This window comes from Taudactylus pleione, unplaced genomic scaffold (assembly GCF_031769625.1).
Source record: "Taudactylus pleione unplaced genomic scaffold, aTauple2 ptg000967l, whole genome shotgun sequence".
NCBI classification, from domain to species: Eukaryota; Metazoa; Chordata; class Amphibia; order Anura; family Myobatrachidae; genus Taudactylus; species Taudactylus pleione.
Genome location: NW_028285368.1, coordinates 12,810,001 through 12,822,500, shown reverse-complemented (window position 1 = coordinate 12,822,500; position 12,500 = coordinate 12,810,001). Strand labels below are relative to the sequence as shown.

At 37.8% G+C, this 12,500-nt stretch overlaps 1 non-coding gene and 53 pseudogenes across 1 annotated transcript; all 54 read left to right on the top strand.

The window, feature by feature from the left end:
- The first annotated feature begins 20 nt into the window (after positions 1-20).
- Positions 21-139, top strand: LOC148471446 (5S ribosomal RNA; annotated as a pseudogene).
- Positions 140-255: 116 nt separating this feature from the next.
- Positions 256-374, top strand: LOC148471445 (5S ribosomal RNA; annotated as a pseudogene).
- Positions 375-490: 116 nt separating this feature from the next.
- Positions 491-609, top strand: LOC148471444 (5S ribosomal RNA; annotated as a pseudogene).
- A 116-nt stretch (positions 610-725) lies between these two features.
- On the top strand, positions 726-844 carry LOC148471443 (5S ribosomal RNA; annotated as a pseudogene).
- A 115-nt stretch (positions 845-959) lies between these two features.
- Positions 960-1,078, top strand: LOC148471442 (5S ribosomal RNA; annotated as a pseudogene).
- A 116-nt stretch (positions 1,079-1,194) lies between these two features.
- LOC148471441 (5S ribosomal RNA) lies at positions 1,195-1,313 on the top strand (annotated as a pseudogene).
- A 116-nt stretch (positions 1,314-1,429) lies between these two features.
- Positions 1,430-1,548, top strand: LOC148471440 (5S ribosomal RNA; annotated as a pseudogene).
- A 116-nt stretch (positions 1,549-1,664) lies between these two features.
- LOC148471439 (5S ribosomal RNA) lies at positions 1,665-1,783 on the top strand (annotated as a pseudogene).
- A 116-nt stretch (positions 1,784-1,899) lies between these two features.
- Positions 1,900-2,018, top strand: LOC148471438 (5S ribosomal RNA; annotated as a pseudogene).
- Positions 2,019-2,133: 115 nt separating this feature from the next.
- On the top strand, positions 2,134-2,252 carry LOC148471437 (5S ribosomal RNA; annotated as a pseudogene).
- A 116-nt stretch (positions 2,253-2,368) lies between these two features.
- LOC148471436 (5S ribosomal RNA) lies at positions 2,369-2,487 on the top strand (annotated as a pseudogene).
- Positions 2,488-2,603: 116 nt separating this feature from the next.
- LOC148471435 (5S ribosomal RNA) lies at positions 2,604-2,722 on the top strand (annotated as a pseudogene).
- Positions 2,723-2,838: 116 nt separating this feature from the next.
- LOC148471434 (5S ribosomal RNA) lies at positions 2,839-2,957 on the top strand (annotated as a pseudogene).
- Positions 2,958-3,072: 115 nt separating this feature from the next.
- Positions 3,073-3,191, top strand: LOC148471433 (5S ribosomal RNA; annotated as a pseudogene).
- A 116-nt stretch (positions 3,192-3,307) lies between these two features.
- LOC148471432 (5S ribosomal RNA) lies at positions 3,308-3,426 on the top strand (annotated as a pseudogene).
- Positions 3,427-3,542: 116 nt separating this feature from the next.
- LOC148471431 (5S ribosomal RNA) lies at positions 3,543-3,661 on the top strand (annotated as a pseudogene).
- A 116-nt stretch (positions 3,662-3,777) lies between these two features.
- LOC148471430 (5S ribosomal RNA) lies at positions 3,778-3,896 on the top strand (annotated as a pseudogene).
- Positions 3,897-4,012: 116 nt separating this feature from the next.
- Positions 4,013-4,131, top strand: LOC148471429 (5S ribosomal RNA; annotated as a pseudogene).
- A 115-nt stretch (positions 4,132-4,246) lies between these two features.
- LOC148471428 (5S ribosomal RNA) lies at positions 4,247-4,365 on the top strand (annotated as a pseudogene).
- A 116-nt stretch (positions 4,366-4,481) lies between these two features.
- Positions 4,482-4,600, top strand: LOC148471427 (5S ribosomal RNA; annotated as a pseudogene).
- A 116-nt stretch (positions 4,601-4,716) lies between these two features.
- LOC148471426 (5S ribosomal RNA) lies at positions 4,717-4,835 on the top strand (annotated as a pseudogene).
- Positions 4,836-4,959: 124 nt separating this feature from the next.
- On the top strand, positions 4,960-5,078 carry LOC148471425 (5S ribosomal RNA; annotated as a pseudogene).
- A 116-nt stretch (positions 5,079-5,194) lies between these two features.
- On the top strand, positions 5,195-5,313 carry LOC148471424 (5S ribosomal RNA; annotated as a pseudogene).
- Positions 5,314-5,429: 116 nt separating this feature from the next.
- LOC148471423 (5S ribosomal RNA) lies at positions 5,430-5,548 on the top strand (annotated as a pseudogene).
- A 116-nt stretch (positions 5,549-5,664) lies between these two features.
- On the top strand, positions 5,665-5,783 carry LOC148471422 (5S ribosomal RNA; annotated as a pseudogene).
- Positions 5,784-5,899: 116 nt separating this feature from the next.
- Positions 5,900-6,018, top strand: LOC148471421 (5S ribosomal RNA; annotated as a pseudogene).
- Positions 6,019-6,134: 116 nt separating this feature from the next.
- Positions 6,135-6,253, top strand: LOC148471420 (5S ribosomal RNA; annotated as a pseudogene).
- A 116-nt stretch (positions 6,254-6,369) lies between these two features.
- On the top strand, positions 6,370-6,488 carry LOC148471419 (5S ribosomal RNA; annotated as a pseudogene).
- A 115-nt stretch (positions 6,489-6,603) lies between these two features.
- On the top strand, positions 6,604-6,722 carry LOC148471418 (5S ribosomal RNA; annotated as a pseudogene).
- Positions 6,723-6,838: 116 nt separating this feature from the next.
- LOC148471417 (5S ribosomal RNA) lies at positions 6,839-6,957 on the top strand (annotated as a pseudogene).
- Positions 6,958-7,073: 116 nt separating this feature from the next.
- On the top strand, positions 7,074-7,192 carry LOC148471416 (5S ribosomal RNA; annotated as a pseudogene).
- Positions 7,193-7,308: 116 nt separating this feature from the next.
- On the top strand, positions 7,309-7,427 carry LOC148471415 (5S ribosomal RNA; annotated as a pseudogene).
- Positions 7,428-7,542: 115 nt separating this feature from the next.
- LOC148471414 (5S ribosomal RNA) lies at positions 7,543-7,661 on the top strand (annotated as a pseudogene).
- A 116-nt stretch (positions 7,662-7,777) lies between these two features.
- On the top strand, positions 7,778-7,896 carry LOC148471413 (5S ribosomal RNA; annotated as a pseudogene).
- Positions 7,897-8,012: 116 nt separating this feature from the next.
- On the top strand, positions 8,013-8,131 carry LOC148471412 (5S ribosomal RNA; annotated as a pseudogene).
- Positions 8,132-8,255: 124 nt separating this feature from the next.
- Positions 8,256-8,374, top strand: LOC148471411 (5S ribosomal RNA; annotated as a pseudogene).
- A 116-nt stretch (positions 8,375-8,490) lies between these two features.
- On the top strand, positions 8,491-8,609 carry LOC148471410 (5S ribosomal RNA; annotated as a pseudogene).
- Positions 8,610-8,725: 116 nt separating this feature from the next.
- On the top strand, positions 8,726-8,844 carry LOC148471409 (5S ribosomal RNA; annotated as a pseudogene).
- A 116-nt stretch (positions 8,845-8,960) lies between these two features.
- LOC148471408 (5S ribosomal RNA) lies at positions 8,961-9,079 on the top strand. The gene has a single exon (XR_015873945.1). It is a non-coding gene; the product is annotated as a 5S ribosomal RNA (ribosomal RNA).
- A 116-nt stretch (positions 9,080-9,195) lies between these two features.
- On the top strand, positions 9,196-9,314 carry LOC148471407 (5S ribosomal RNA; annotated as a pseudogene).
- A 116-nt stretch (positions 9,315-9,430) lies between these two features.
- Positions 9,431-9,549, top strand: LOC148471406 (5S ribosomal RNA; annotated as a pseudogene).
- Positions 9,550-9,664: 115 nt separating this feature from the next.
- Positions 9,665-9,783, top strand: LOC148471405 (5S ribosomal RNA; annotated as a pseudogene).
- A 116-nt stretch (positions 9,784-9,899) lies between these two features.
- Positions 9,900-10,018, top strand: LOC148471404 (5S ribosomal RNA; annotated as a pseudogene).
- A 116-nt stretch (positions 10,019-10,134) lies between these two features.
- LOC148471403 (5S ribosomal RNA) lies at positions 10,135-10,253 on the top strand (annotated as a pseudogene).
- Positions 10,254-10,369: 116 nt separating this feature from the next.
- LOC148471402 (5S ribosomal RNA) lies at positions 10,370-10,488 on the top strand (annotated as a pseudogene).
- A 115-nt stretch (positions 10,489-10,603) lies between these two features.
- LOC148471401 (5S ribosomal RNA) lies at positions 10,604-10,722 on the top strand (annotated as a pseudogene).
- Positions 10,723-10,838: 116 nt separating this feature from the next.
- LOC148471400 (5S ribosomal RNA) lies at positions 10,839-10,957 on the top strand (annotated as a pseudogene).
- Positions 10,958-11,073: 116 nt separating this feature from the next.
- LOC148471399 (5S ribosomal RNA) lies at positions 11,074-11,192 on the top strand (annotated as a pseudogene).
- A 116-nt stretch (positions 11,193-11,308) lies between these two features.
- LOC148471398 (5S ribosomal RNA) lies at positions 11,309-11,427 on the top strand (annotated as a pseudogene).
- Positions 11,428-11,543: 116 nt separating this feature from the next.
- On the top strand, positions 11,544-11,662 carry LOC148471397 (5S ribosomal RNA; annotated as a pseudogene).
- Positions 11,663-11,777: 115 nt separating this feature from the next.
- LOC148471396 (5S ribosomal RNA) lies at positions 11,778-11,896 on the top strand (annotated as a pseudogene).
- A 115-nt stretch (positions 11,897-12,011) lies between these two features.
- On the top strand, positions 12,012-12,130 carry LOC148471395 (5S ribosomal RNA; annotated as a pseudogene).
- A 116-nt stretch (positions 12,131-12,246) lies between these two features.
- Positions 12,247-12,365, top strand: LOC148471394 (5S ribosomal RNA; annotated as a pseudogene).
- Positions 12,366-12,481: 116 nt separating this feature from the next.
- The window catches only part of LOC148471393 (5S ribosomal RNA), a 119-nt pseudogene continuing 100 nt past the window's right edge, over positions 12,482-12,500 (top strand).

The following is a 12,500-nucleotide window of genomic DNA, read 5'->3' as shown; positions in this document are numbered from 1 at the left end:
TAAAGTTAATGTTTTTGAGCTCCTTCAGCCAAACCACACTGGACATGCCCAATCTCGTCTGATCTTGGAAGCTATGCAGTGTTGGGCCTGGTTAGTACTTGGATGGGACACCACCTAGGAATCCCAGGTGCTGTAGGTAATTTTATACTGCCATAACATTCTTTTCTATTACATTTTACATTTAATTTTTTCAACTTATCAATGAATTTCCATGAGTTAAGAAGTAATAGAGGTCTAAATTTAATGCTTTTGAGCACCTACAGCCAAACCACACTGTACATGCCCAATCTCGTCTGATCTTGGAAGCTATGCAGTGTTGGGCCTGGTTTGAACTTGGATGGGAGACCACCTGGGAATACCAGGTGCTGTAGGTAATTTTAGACAGCCATAACATTCTTTTCTATTACATTTTGCATTTAATTTTTTCAACTTATCAATGAATTTACTTGAGTTAAGAAGTAAAAGAGGTCTAAAGTTAATGTTTTTGAGCACCTACAGCCAAACCACACTGGACATGCCCAATCTCGTCAGATCTTGGAAGCTATGCAGTGTTGGGCCTGGTTAGTACTTGGATGGGAGACCACATAAGAATCCCAGGTGCTGTAGGTATTTTTATACTGCCATAACATTCTTTTCTATTACATTTTACATTTAATTTTTTCAACTTATCAATGAATTTACTTGAGTTAAGAAGTAAAGGATGTCTAAAGTTAATGCTTTTGAGCACTTACAGTCAAACCACACTGGACAAGCTCAATCTCGTCTGATCTTGGAAGCTATGCAGTGTAGGGCCTGGTTAGTACTTGGATGGGAGACCGCCTGGGAATACCAGGAGCTGTAGGTAATTTTATACTGCCATAACATTCTTTTCTATTACATTTTACATTTCATTTTTCAACTTGTCATTGAATTTACTTGAGTTAAGAAGTAAAAGAGGTCTAAAGTTAATGTTTTTGAGCACCTACGGCCAAACCACACTGGACATGCCCAATCTCGTCTGATCTTGGAAGCTGTGCAGTGTTGGGCCTGGTTAGTACTTGGATGGGAGACCACCTGGGAACACCAGGTGCTGTAGGTAATTTTATGCAGCCATACCATTCTTTTCTATTACATTTTACATTTAATTTTTTCAACTTATCAATGAATTTACTTGAGTAAAGAAGTAAAAGAGGTCTAAAGTTAATGTTTTTGCGCTCCTTCAGCCAAACCACACTGGACATGCCCAATCTCATCTGATCTTGGAAGCTATGCAGTGTTGGGCCTGGTTAGTACTTGGATGGGAGACCACCTGGGAATACCAGGTGCTGTAGGTAATTTTATGCAGCCATAACATTCTTTTCTATTACATTTTACATTTAATTTTTTCAACTTATCAATGACTTTACATGAGTTAAGAAGTTATAGATGTCTAAAGTTAATATTTTTGAGCACCTACAGCCTAACCACACTGGACATGCCCAATCTTGTTTGATCTTGGAAGCTATGCAGTGTTGGGCCTGGTTAGTGCTTGGATGGGAGACCACCTGGGAATTCCAGGTGCTGTAGGTAATTTTATGCAGCCATAACATTCTTTTCTATTACATTTTACATTTAATTTTTTCAACTTATTAATGAATTTACTTGAGTTAAGAAGTAATAGAGGTCTAAATTTAATGCTTTTGAGCACCTACAGCCAAACCACACTGGACATGCCCAATCTCGTCTGATCTTGGAAGCTATGCAGTGTTGGGCCTGGTTAGTACTTTGATGGGAGACCACCTGGGAATACCAGGTGCTGTATGTAATTTTAGACAGCCAAAACATTCTTTTCTATTACATTTTACATTTAATTTTTTCTACTTATCAATGAATTTACTTGAGTTAAGAAGTAAAAGAGGTCTAAAGTTAATGTTTTTGAGCACCTACAGCCAAACCACACTGGACATGCCCAATCTCGTCTGATCTTGTAAGCTATGCAGTGTTGGGCCTGGTTAGTACTTGGATGGGAGACCACCTGGGAATACCAGGAGCTGTAGGTAATTTTATACTGCCATAACATTCTTTTCTATTACATTTTACATTTCATTTTTCAACTTGTCATTGAATTTACTTGAGTTAAGAAGTAAAAGAGGTCTAAAGTTAATGTTTTTGAGCACCTACAGCCAAACCACACTGGACATTCCCAATCTCGTCTGATCTTGGAAGCTGTGCAGTGTTGGGCCTGGTTAGTACGTGGATGGGAGACCACCTGGGAATACCAGGTGCTGTAGGTAATTTTATGCAGCCATACCATTCTTTTCTATTACATTTTACATTTAATTTTTTCAACTTATCAATGAATTTCCATGAGTTAAGAAGTAATAGAGGTCTAAATTTAATGCTTTTGAGCACCTACAGCCAAACCACACTGTACATGCCCAATCTCGTCTGATCTTGGAAGCTATGCAGTGTTGGGCCTGGTTTGAACTTGGATGGGAGACCACCTGGGAATACCAGGTGCTGTAGGTAATTTTAGACAGCCATAACATTCTTTTCTATTACATTTTGCATTTAATTTTTTCAACTTATCAATGAATTTACTTGAGTTAAGAAGTAAAAGAGGTCTAAAGTTAATGTTTTTGAGCACCTACAGCCAAACCACACTGGACATGCCCAATCTCGTCAGATCTTGGAAGCTATGCAGTGTTGGGCCTGGTTAGTACTTGGATGGGAGACCACATTAGAATCCCAGGTGCTGTAGGTATTTTTATACTGCCATAACATTCTTTTCTATTACATTTTACATTTAATTTTTTCAACTTATCAATGAATTTACTTGAGTTAAGAAGTAAAAGATGTCTAAAGTTAATGCTTTTGAGCACTTACAGTCAAACCACACTGGACAAGCTCAATCTCGTCTGATCTTGGAAGCTATGCAGTGTAGGGCCTGGTTAGTACTTGGATGGGAGACCGCCTGGGAATACCAGGAGCTGTAGGTAATTTTATACTGCCATAACATTCTTTTCTATTACATTTTACATTTCATTTTTCAACTTGTCATTGAATATACTTGAGTTAAGAAGTAAAAGAGGTCTAAAGTTAATGTTTTTGAGCACCTACGGCCAAACCACACTGGACATGCCCAATCTCGTCTGATCTTGGAAGCTGTGCAGTGTTGGGCCTGGTTAGTACTTGGATGGGAGACCACCTGGGAACACCAGGTGCTGTAGGTAATTTTATGCAGCCATACCATTCTTTTCTATTACATTTTACATTTAATTTTTTCAACTTATCAATGAATTTACTTGAGTAAAGAAGTAAAAGAGGTCTAAAGTTAATGTTTTTGCGCTCCTTCAGCCAAACCACACTGGACATGCCCAATCTCATCTGATCTTGGAAGCTATGCAGTGTTGGGCCTGGTTAGTACTTGGATGGGAGACCACCTGGGAATACCAGGTGCTGTAGGTAATTTTATGCAGCCATAACATTCTTTTCTATTACATTTTACATTTAATTTTTTCAACTTATCAATGATTTTACATGAGTTAAGAAGTTATAGATGTCTAAAGTTAATATTTTTGAGCACCTACAGCCTAACCACACTGGACATGCCCAATCTTGTTTGATCTTGGAAGCTATGCAGTGTTGGGCCTGGTTAGTGCTTGGATGGGAGGCCACCTGGGAATTCCAGGTGCTGTAGGTAATTTTATGCAGCCATAACATTCTTTTCTATTACATTTTACATTTAATTTTTTCAACTTATTAATGAATTTACTTGAGTTAAGAAGTAATAGAGGTCTAAATTTAATGCTTTTGAGCACCTACAGCCAAACCACACTGGACATGCCCAATCTCGTCTGATCTTGGAAGCTATGCAGTGTTGGGCCTGGTTAGTACTTTGATGGGAGACCACCTGGGAATACCAGGTGCTGTATGTAATTTTAGACAGCCAAAACATTCTTTTCTATTACATTTTACATTTAATTTTTTCTACTTATCAATGAATTTACTTGAGTTAAGAAGTAAAAGAGGTCTAAAGTTAATGTTTTTGAGCACCTACAGCCAAACCACACTGGACATGCCCAATCTCGTCTGATCTTGTAAGCTATGCAGTGTTGGGCCTGGTTAGTACTTGGATGGGAGACCACCTGGGAATACCAGGAGCTGTAGGTAATTTTATACTGCCATAACATTCTTTTCTATTACATTTTACATTTCATTTTTCAACTTGTCATTGAATTTACTTGAGTTAAGAAGTAAAAGAGGTCTAAAGTTAATGTTTTTGAGCTCCTTCAGCCAAACCACACTGGACATGCCCAATCTCGTCTGATCTTGGAAGCTATGCAGTGTTGGGCCTGGTTAGTACTTGGATGGGAGACCACCTGGGAATACCAGGTGCTGTAGGTAATTTTATGCAGCCATAACATTCTTTTCTATTACATTTTACATTTATTTTTTTCAACTTATCAATGATTTTACATGAGTTAAGAAGTTATAGATGTCTAAAGTTAATATTTTTGAGCACCTACAGCCTAACCACACTGGACATGCCCAATCTTGTTTGGTCTTGGAAGCTATGCAGTGTTGGGCCTGGATAGTCTTTGGATGGGAGACCACCTGGGAATTCCAGGTGCTGTAGGTAATTTTATGCAGCCATAACATTCTTTTCTATTACATTTTACATTTATTTTTTTCAACTTATTAATGAATTTACTTGAGTTAAGAAGGAATAGAGGTCTAAAGTTAATGCTTTTGAGCACCTACAGCCAAACCACACTGAACATGCCCAATCTCGTCTGATCTTGGAGGCTTTGCAGTGTTGGGCCTGGTTAGTACTTGGACGGGAGACCACCTGGGAATACCAGGTGCTGTAGGTAATTTTATATAGCCATAACATTCTTTTCTATTACATTTTACATTACATTTTTTCAAATTATCAATGAATTTACTTGAGTTATGAAGTAAAAGAGGTCTAAAGTAAAAAAGTTAATGTTTTTTAGCGCCTACAGCCAAACCACACTGGACATGCCCAATCTCGTCTGATCTTGGAAGCTATGCAGTGTTGGGCCTGGTTAGTATTTGAATGGGAGACCACCTGGGAATACCAGGTGCTGTAGGTAATTTTATACTGCCATAACATTCTTTTCTATTACATTTTACATTTAATTTTTTCAACTTATCAATGAATTTACTTGAGTTAAGAAGTAAAAGATGTCTAAAGTTAATGTTTTTGAGCACCTAAAGCCAAACCACACTGGACATGCCCAATCTCATCTGATCTTGGATGCTATGCAGTGTTGGGCCTGGTTAGTACTTGGATGGGAGACCACCTGGGAATACCAGGTGCTGTAGGTAATTTTATACTGCCATAACATTCTTTTCTATTACATTTTACATTTAATTTTTTCAACTTGTCAATGAATTTCCTTGAGTTAAGAAGTAATAGAGGTCTAAAGTTAATGCTTTTGAGCACCTACTGCCAATCCACACTGGACATGCCCAATCTCGTCTGATCTTGGAAGCTATGCAGTGTTGGGCCTGGTTAGTACTTGGATGGGAGACCACCTGGGAATACCAGGTGCTGTAGGTAATTTTATGCAGCCATAACATTCTTTTCTATTACATTTTACATTTAATTTTTTCAACTTATCAATGATTTTACATGAGTTAAGAAGTTATAGATGTCTAAAGTTAATATTTTTGAGCACCTACAGCCTAACCACACTGTACATGCCCAATCTTGTTTGATCTTGGAAGCTATGCAGTGTTGGGTCTGGTTAGTGCTTGGATGGGAGACCACCTGGGAATTCCAGGTGCTGTAGGTAATTTAATGCAGCCATAACATTCTTTTCTATTACATTTTACATTTAATTTTTTCAACTTATCAATGAATTTCCAAGAGTTAAGAAGTAATAGAGGTCTAAATTTAATGCTTTTGAGCACCTACAGCCAAACCACACTGGAAATGCCCAATCTCGTCTGATCTTGGATGCTATGCAGTGTTGGGCCTGGTTTGAACTTGGATGGGAGACCACCTGGGAATACCAGGTGCTGTAGGTAATTTTAGACAGCCATAACATTCTTTTCTATTACATTTTGCATTTAATTTTTTCAACTTATCAATGAATTTATTTGAGTTAAGAAGTAAAAGAGGTCTAAAGTTAATGTTTTTGAGTACCTACAGCCAAACCACACTGGACATGCCCAATCTCGTCAGATCTTGGAAGCTATGCAGTGTTGGGCCTGCTTAGTACTTGGATGGGAGACCACCTAAGAATCCCAGGTGCTGTAGGTATTTTTATACTGCCATAACATTCTTTTCTATTACATTTTACATTTAATTTTTTCAACTTATCAATGAATTTACTTGAGTTAAGAAGTAAAAGATGTCTAAAGTTAATACTTTTGAGAACTTACAGTCAAACCACACTGGACAAGCTCAATCTCGTCTGATCTTGGAAGCTATGCAGTGTAGGGCCTGGTTAGTACTTGGATGGGAGACCGCCTGGGAATACCAGGAGCTGTAGGTAATTTTATACTGCCATAACATTCTTTTCTATTACATTTTACATTTCATTTTTCGACTTGTCATTGAATTTACTTGAGTTAAGAAGTAAAAGAGGTCTAAAGTTAATGTTTTTGAGCACCTACAGCCAAACCACACTGGACATGCCCAATCTCGTCTGATCTTGGAAGCTGTGCAGTGTTGGGCCTGGTTAGTACTTGGATGGGAGACCACCTGGGAATACCAGGTGCTGTAGGTAATTTTATGCAGCCATACCATTCTTTTCTATTACATTTTACATTTAATTTTTTCAACTTATCAATGAATTTACTTGAGTAAAGAAGTAAAAGAGGTCTAAAGTTAATGTTTTTGAGCTCCTTCAGCCAAACCACACTGGACATGCCCAATCTCGTCTGATTTTGGAAGCTATGCAGTGTTGGGCCTGGTTAGTACTTGGATGGGAGACCACCTGGGAATACCAGGTGCTGTAAGTAATTTTATGCAGCCATAACATTCTTTTCTATTACATTTTACATTTAATTTTTTCAACTTATCAATGATTTTACATGAATTAAGAAGTTATAGATGTCTAAAGTTAATATTTTTGAGCACCTACAGCCTAACCACACTGTACATGCCCAATCTTGTTTGATCTTGGAAGCTATGCAGTGTTGGGCCTGGTTAGTGCTTGGATGGGAGACCACCTGGGAATTCCAGGTGCTGTAGGTAATTTTATGCAGCCATAACATTCTTTTCTATTACATTTCACATTTAATTTTTTCTACTTATCAATGAATTTACTTGAGTTAAGAAGTAAAAGAGGTCTAAAGTTAATGTTTTTGAGAACCTACAGCCAAACCACACTGGACATGCCCAATCTCGTCTGATCTTGGAAGCTATGCAGTGTTGGGCCTGGTTAGTACTTGGATGGGAGACCACCTGGGAATACCAGGAGCTGTAGGTAATTTTATACTGCCATAACATTCTTTTCTATTATATTTTTCATTTCATTTTTCAACTTATCATTGAATTTACTTGAGTTAAGAAGTAAAAGAGGTCTAAAGTTAATGTTTTTGAGCTCCTTCAGCCAAACCACACTGGACATGCCCAATCTCGTCTGATCTTGGAAGCTATGCAGTGTTGGGCCTGGTTAGTACTTGGATGGGACACCACCTAGGAATCCCAGGTGCTGTAGGTAATTTTATACTGCCATAACATTCTTTTCTATTACATTTTACATTTAATTTTTTCTACTTATCAATGAATTTACTTGAGTTAAGAAGTAATAGAGGTCTAAATTTAATGCTTTTGAGCACCTACAGCCAAACCACACTGGACATGCCCAATCTCGTCTGATCTTGGAAGCTATGCAGTGTTGGGCCTGGTTTGAACTAGGATGGGAGACCACCTGGGAATACCAGGTGCTGTAGGTATTTTTATACTGCCATAACAGTCTTTTCTATTACATTTTACATTTAATTTTTTCAACTTATCAATGAATTTACTTGAGTTAAGAAGTAATAGAGGTCTAAAGTTAATGCTTTTGAGCACCTACAGCCAAACCACACTGGACATGCCCAATCTCGTCTGATCTTGGAGGCTTTGCAGTGTTGGGCCTGGTTAGTACTTGGACGGGAGACCACCTGGGAATACCAGGTGCTGTAGGTAATTTTATATAGCCATAACATTCTTTTCTATTACATTTTACATTACATTTTTTCAAATTATCAATGAATTTACTTGAGTTATGAAGTAAAAGAGGTCTAAAGTAAAAAAGTTAATGTTTTTTAGCGCCTACAGCCAAACCACACTGGACATGCCCAATCTCGTCTGATCTTGGAAGCTATGCAGTGTTGGGCCTGGTTAGTATTTGAATGGGAGACCACCTGGGAATACCAGGTGCTGTAGGTAATTTTATACTGCCATAACATTCTTTTCTATTACATTTTACATTTAATTTTTTCAACTTATCAATGAATTTACTTGAGTTAAGAAGTAAAAGATGTCTAAAGTTAATGTTTTTGAGCACCTAAAGCCAAACCACACTGGACATGCCCAATCTCATCTGATCTTGGAAGCTATGCAGTGTTGGGCTTGGTTAGTACTTGGATGGGAGACCACCTGGGAATACCAGGTGCTGTAGGTAATTTTATACTGCCATAACATTCTTTTCTATTACATTTTACATTTAATTTTTTCAACTTGTCAATGAATTTCCTTGAGTTAAGAAGTAATAGAGGTCTAAAGTTAATGCTTTTGAGCACCTACTGCCAATCCACACTGGACATGCCCAATCTCGTCTGATCTTGGTAGCTATGCAGTGTTGGGTCTGGTCAGTACTTTGATGGGAGACCACCTGGGAAAAACAGGTGCAGTAGGTAATTTTATACTGCCATAACATTTTTTTCTATTACATTTTACATTTAATTTTTTCAACTTATCAATGAATTTACTTGAGTTAAGAAGTAATAGAGGTCTAAAGTTAATGTTTTTGAGCATCTACAGCCAAACCACACTGGACATGCCCAATCTCGTCTGATCTTGGAAGCTATGCAGTGTTGGGCCTGGTTAGTACTTGGATGGGAGACCACCTGGGAATACCAGGTGCTGTAGGTAATTTTATGAAGCCATAACATTCTTTTCTATTACATTTTACATTTAATTTTTTCAACTTATCAATGATTTTACATGAGTTAAGAAGTTATAGATGTCTAAAGTTAATATTTTTGAGCACCTACAGCCTAACCACACTGTACATGCCCAATCTTGTTTGATCTTGGAAGCTATGCAGTGTTGGGCCTGGTTAGTGCTTGGATGGGAGACCACCTGGGAATTCCAGGTGCTGTAGGTAATTTTATGCAGCCATAACATTCTTTTCTATTACATTTTACATTTAATTTTTTCTACTTATCAATGAATTTACTTAAGTTAAGAAGTAAAAGAGGTCTAAAGTTAATGTTTTTGAGCACCTGCAGCCAAACCACACTGGACATGCCCAATCTCGTCTGATCTTGGAAGCTATGCAGTGTTGGGCCTGGTTAGTACTTGGATGGGAGACCACCTGGGAATACCAGGAGCTGTAGGTAATTTTATACTGCCATAACATTCTTTTCTATTATATTTTTCATTTCATTTTTCAACTTATCATTGAATTTACTTGAGTTAAGAAGTAAAAGAGGTCTAAAGTTAATGTTTTTGAGCTCCTTCAGCCAAACCACACTGGACATGCCCAATCTCGTCTGATCTTGGAAGCTATGCAGTGTTGGGCCTGGTTAGTACTTGGATGGGACACCACCTAGGAATCCCAGGTGCTGTAGGTAATTTCATGCTGCCATAACATTCTTTTCTATTACATTTTACATTTAATTTTTTCAACTTATCAATGAATTTCCATGAGTTAAGAAGTAATAGAGGTCTAAATTTAATGCTTTTGAGCACCTACAGCCAAACCACACTGGACATGCCCAATCTCGTCTGATCTTGGAAGCTATGCAGTGTTGGGCCTGGTTTGAACTTGCATGGGAGACCACCTGGGAATACCAGGTGCTGTAGGTAATTTTAGACAGCCATAACATTCTTTTCTATTACATTTTGCATTTAATTTTTTCAACTTATCAATGAATTTACTTGAGTTAAGAAGTAAAAGAGGTCTAAAGTTAATGTTTTTGAGCACCTACAGCCAAACCACACTGGACATGCCCAATCTCGTCAGATCTTGGAAGCTATGCAGTGTTGGGCCTGGTTAGTACTTGGATGGGAGACCACATAAGAATCCCAGGTGCTGTTGGTATTTTTATACTGCCATAACATTCTTTTCTATTACATTTTACATTTAATTTTTTCAACTTATCAATGAATTTACTTGAGTTAAGAAGTAAAAGATGTCTAAAGTTAATACTTTTGAGCACTTACAGTCAAACCACACTGGACGAGCTCAATCTCGTCTGATCTTGGAAGCTATGCAGTGTAGGGCCTGGTTAGTACTTGGATGGGAGACCGCCTGGGAATACCAGGAGCTGTAGGTAATTTTATACTGCCATAACATTCTTTTCTATTACATTTTACATTTCATTTTTCAACTTGTCATTGAATTTACTTGAGTTAAGAAGTAAAAGAGGTCTAAAGTTAATGTTTTTGAGCACCTACAGCCAAACCACACTGGACATGCCCAATCTCGTCTGATCTTGGAAGCTGTGCAGTGTTGGGCCTGGTTAGTACTTGGATGGGAGACCACCTGGGAATACCAGGTGCTGTAGGTAATTTTATGCAGCCATACCATTCTTTTCTATTACATTTTACATTTAATTTTTTCAACTTATCAATGAATTTACTTGAGTAAAGAAGTAAAAGAGGTCTAAAGTTAATGTTTTTGCGCTCCTTCAGCCAAACCACACTGGACATGCCCAATCTCATCTGATCTTGGAAGCTATGCAGTGTTGGGCCTGGTTAGTACTTGGATGGGAGACCACCTGGGAATACCAGGTGCTGTAGGTAATTTTATGCAGCCATAACATTCTTTTCTATTACATTTTACATTTAATTTTTTCAACTTATCGATGATTTTACATGAGTTAAGAAGTTATAGATGTCTAAAGTTAATATTTTTGAGCACTTACAGCCTAACCACACTGGACATGCCCAATCTTGTTTGATTGTGGAAGCTATGCAGTGTTGGGCCTGGTTAGTGCTTGGATGGGAGACCACCTGGGAATTCCAGGTGCTGTAGGTAATTTTATGCAGCCATAACATTCTTTTCTATTACATTTTACATTTAATTTTTTCAACTTATTAATGAATTTACTTGAGTTAAGAAGTAATAGAGGTCTAAATTTAATGCTTTTGAGCACCTACAGCCAAACCACACTGGACATGCCCAATCTCGTCTGATCTTGGAAGCTATGCAGTGTTGGGCCTGGTTAGTACTATGATGGGAGACCACCTGGGAATAGCAGGTGCTGTATGTAATTTTAGACAGCCAAAACATTCTTTTCTATTACATTTTACATTTAATTTTTTCTACTTATCAATGAATTTACTTGAGTTAAGAAGTAAAAGAGGTCTAAAGTTAATGTTTTTGAGCACCTACAGCCAAACCACACTGGACATGCCCAATCTCGTCTGATCTTGTAAGCTATGCAGTGTTGGGCCTGGTTAGTACTTGGATGGGAGACCACCTGGGAATACCAGGAGCTGTAGGTAATTTTATACTGCCATAACATTCTTTTCTATTACATTTTACATTTCATTTTTCAACTTGTCATTGAATTTACTTGAGTTAAGAAGTAAAAGAGGTCTAAAGTTAATGTTTTTGAGCACCTACAGCCAAACCACACTGGACATTCCCAATCTCGTCTGATCTTTGAAGCTGTGCAGTGTTGGGCCTGGTTAGTACGTGGATGGGAGACCACCTGGGAATACCAGGTGCTGTAGGTAATTTTATGCAGCCATACCATTCTTTTCTATTACATTTTACATTTAATTTTTCAACTTATCAATGAATTTACTTGAGTAAAGAAGTAAAAGAGGTCTAAAGTTAATGTTTTTGAGCTCCTTCAGCCAAACCACACTGGACATGCCCAATCTCGTCTGATCTTGAAAGCTATGCAGTGTTGGGCCTGGTTAGTACTTGGATGGGAGACCACCTGGGAATACCAGGTGCTGTAGGTAATTTTATGCAGCCATAACATTCTTTTCTATTACATTTTACATTTAATTTTTTCAACTTATCAATGATTTTACATGAGTTAAGAAGTTATAGATGTCTAAAGTTAATATTTTTGAGCACCTACAGCCTAACCACACTGGACATGCCCAATCTTGTTTGATCTTGGAAGCTATGCAGTGTTGGGCCTGGATAGTCTTTGGATGGGAGACCACCTGGGAATTCCAGGTGCTGTAGGTAATTTTATGCAGCCATAACATTATTTTCTATTACATTTTACATTTAATTTTTTCAACTTATTAATGAATTTACTTGAGTTAAGAAGTAATAGAGGTCTAAATTTAATGCTTTTGAGCACCTACAGCCAAACCACAC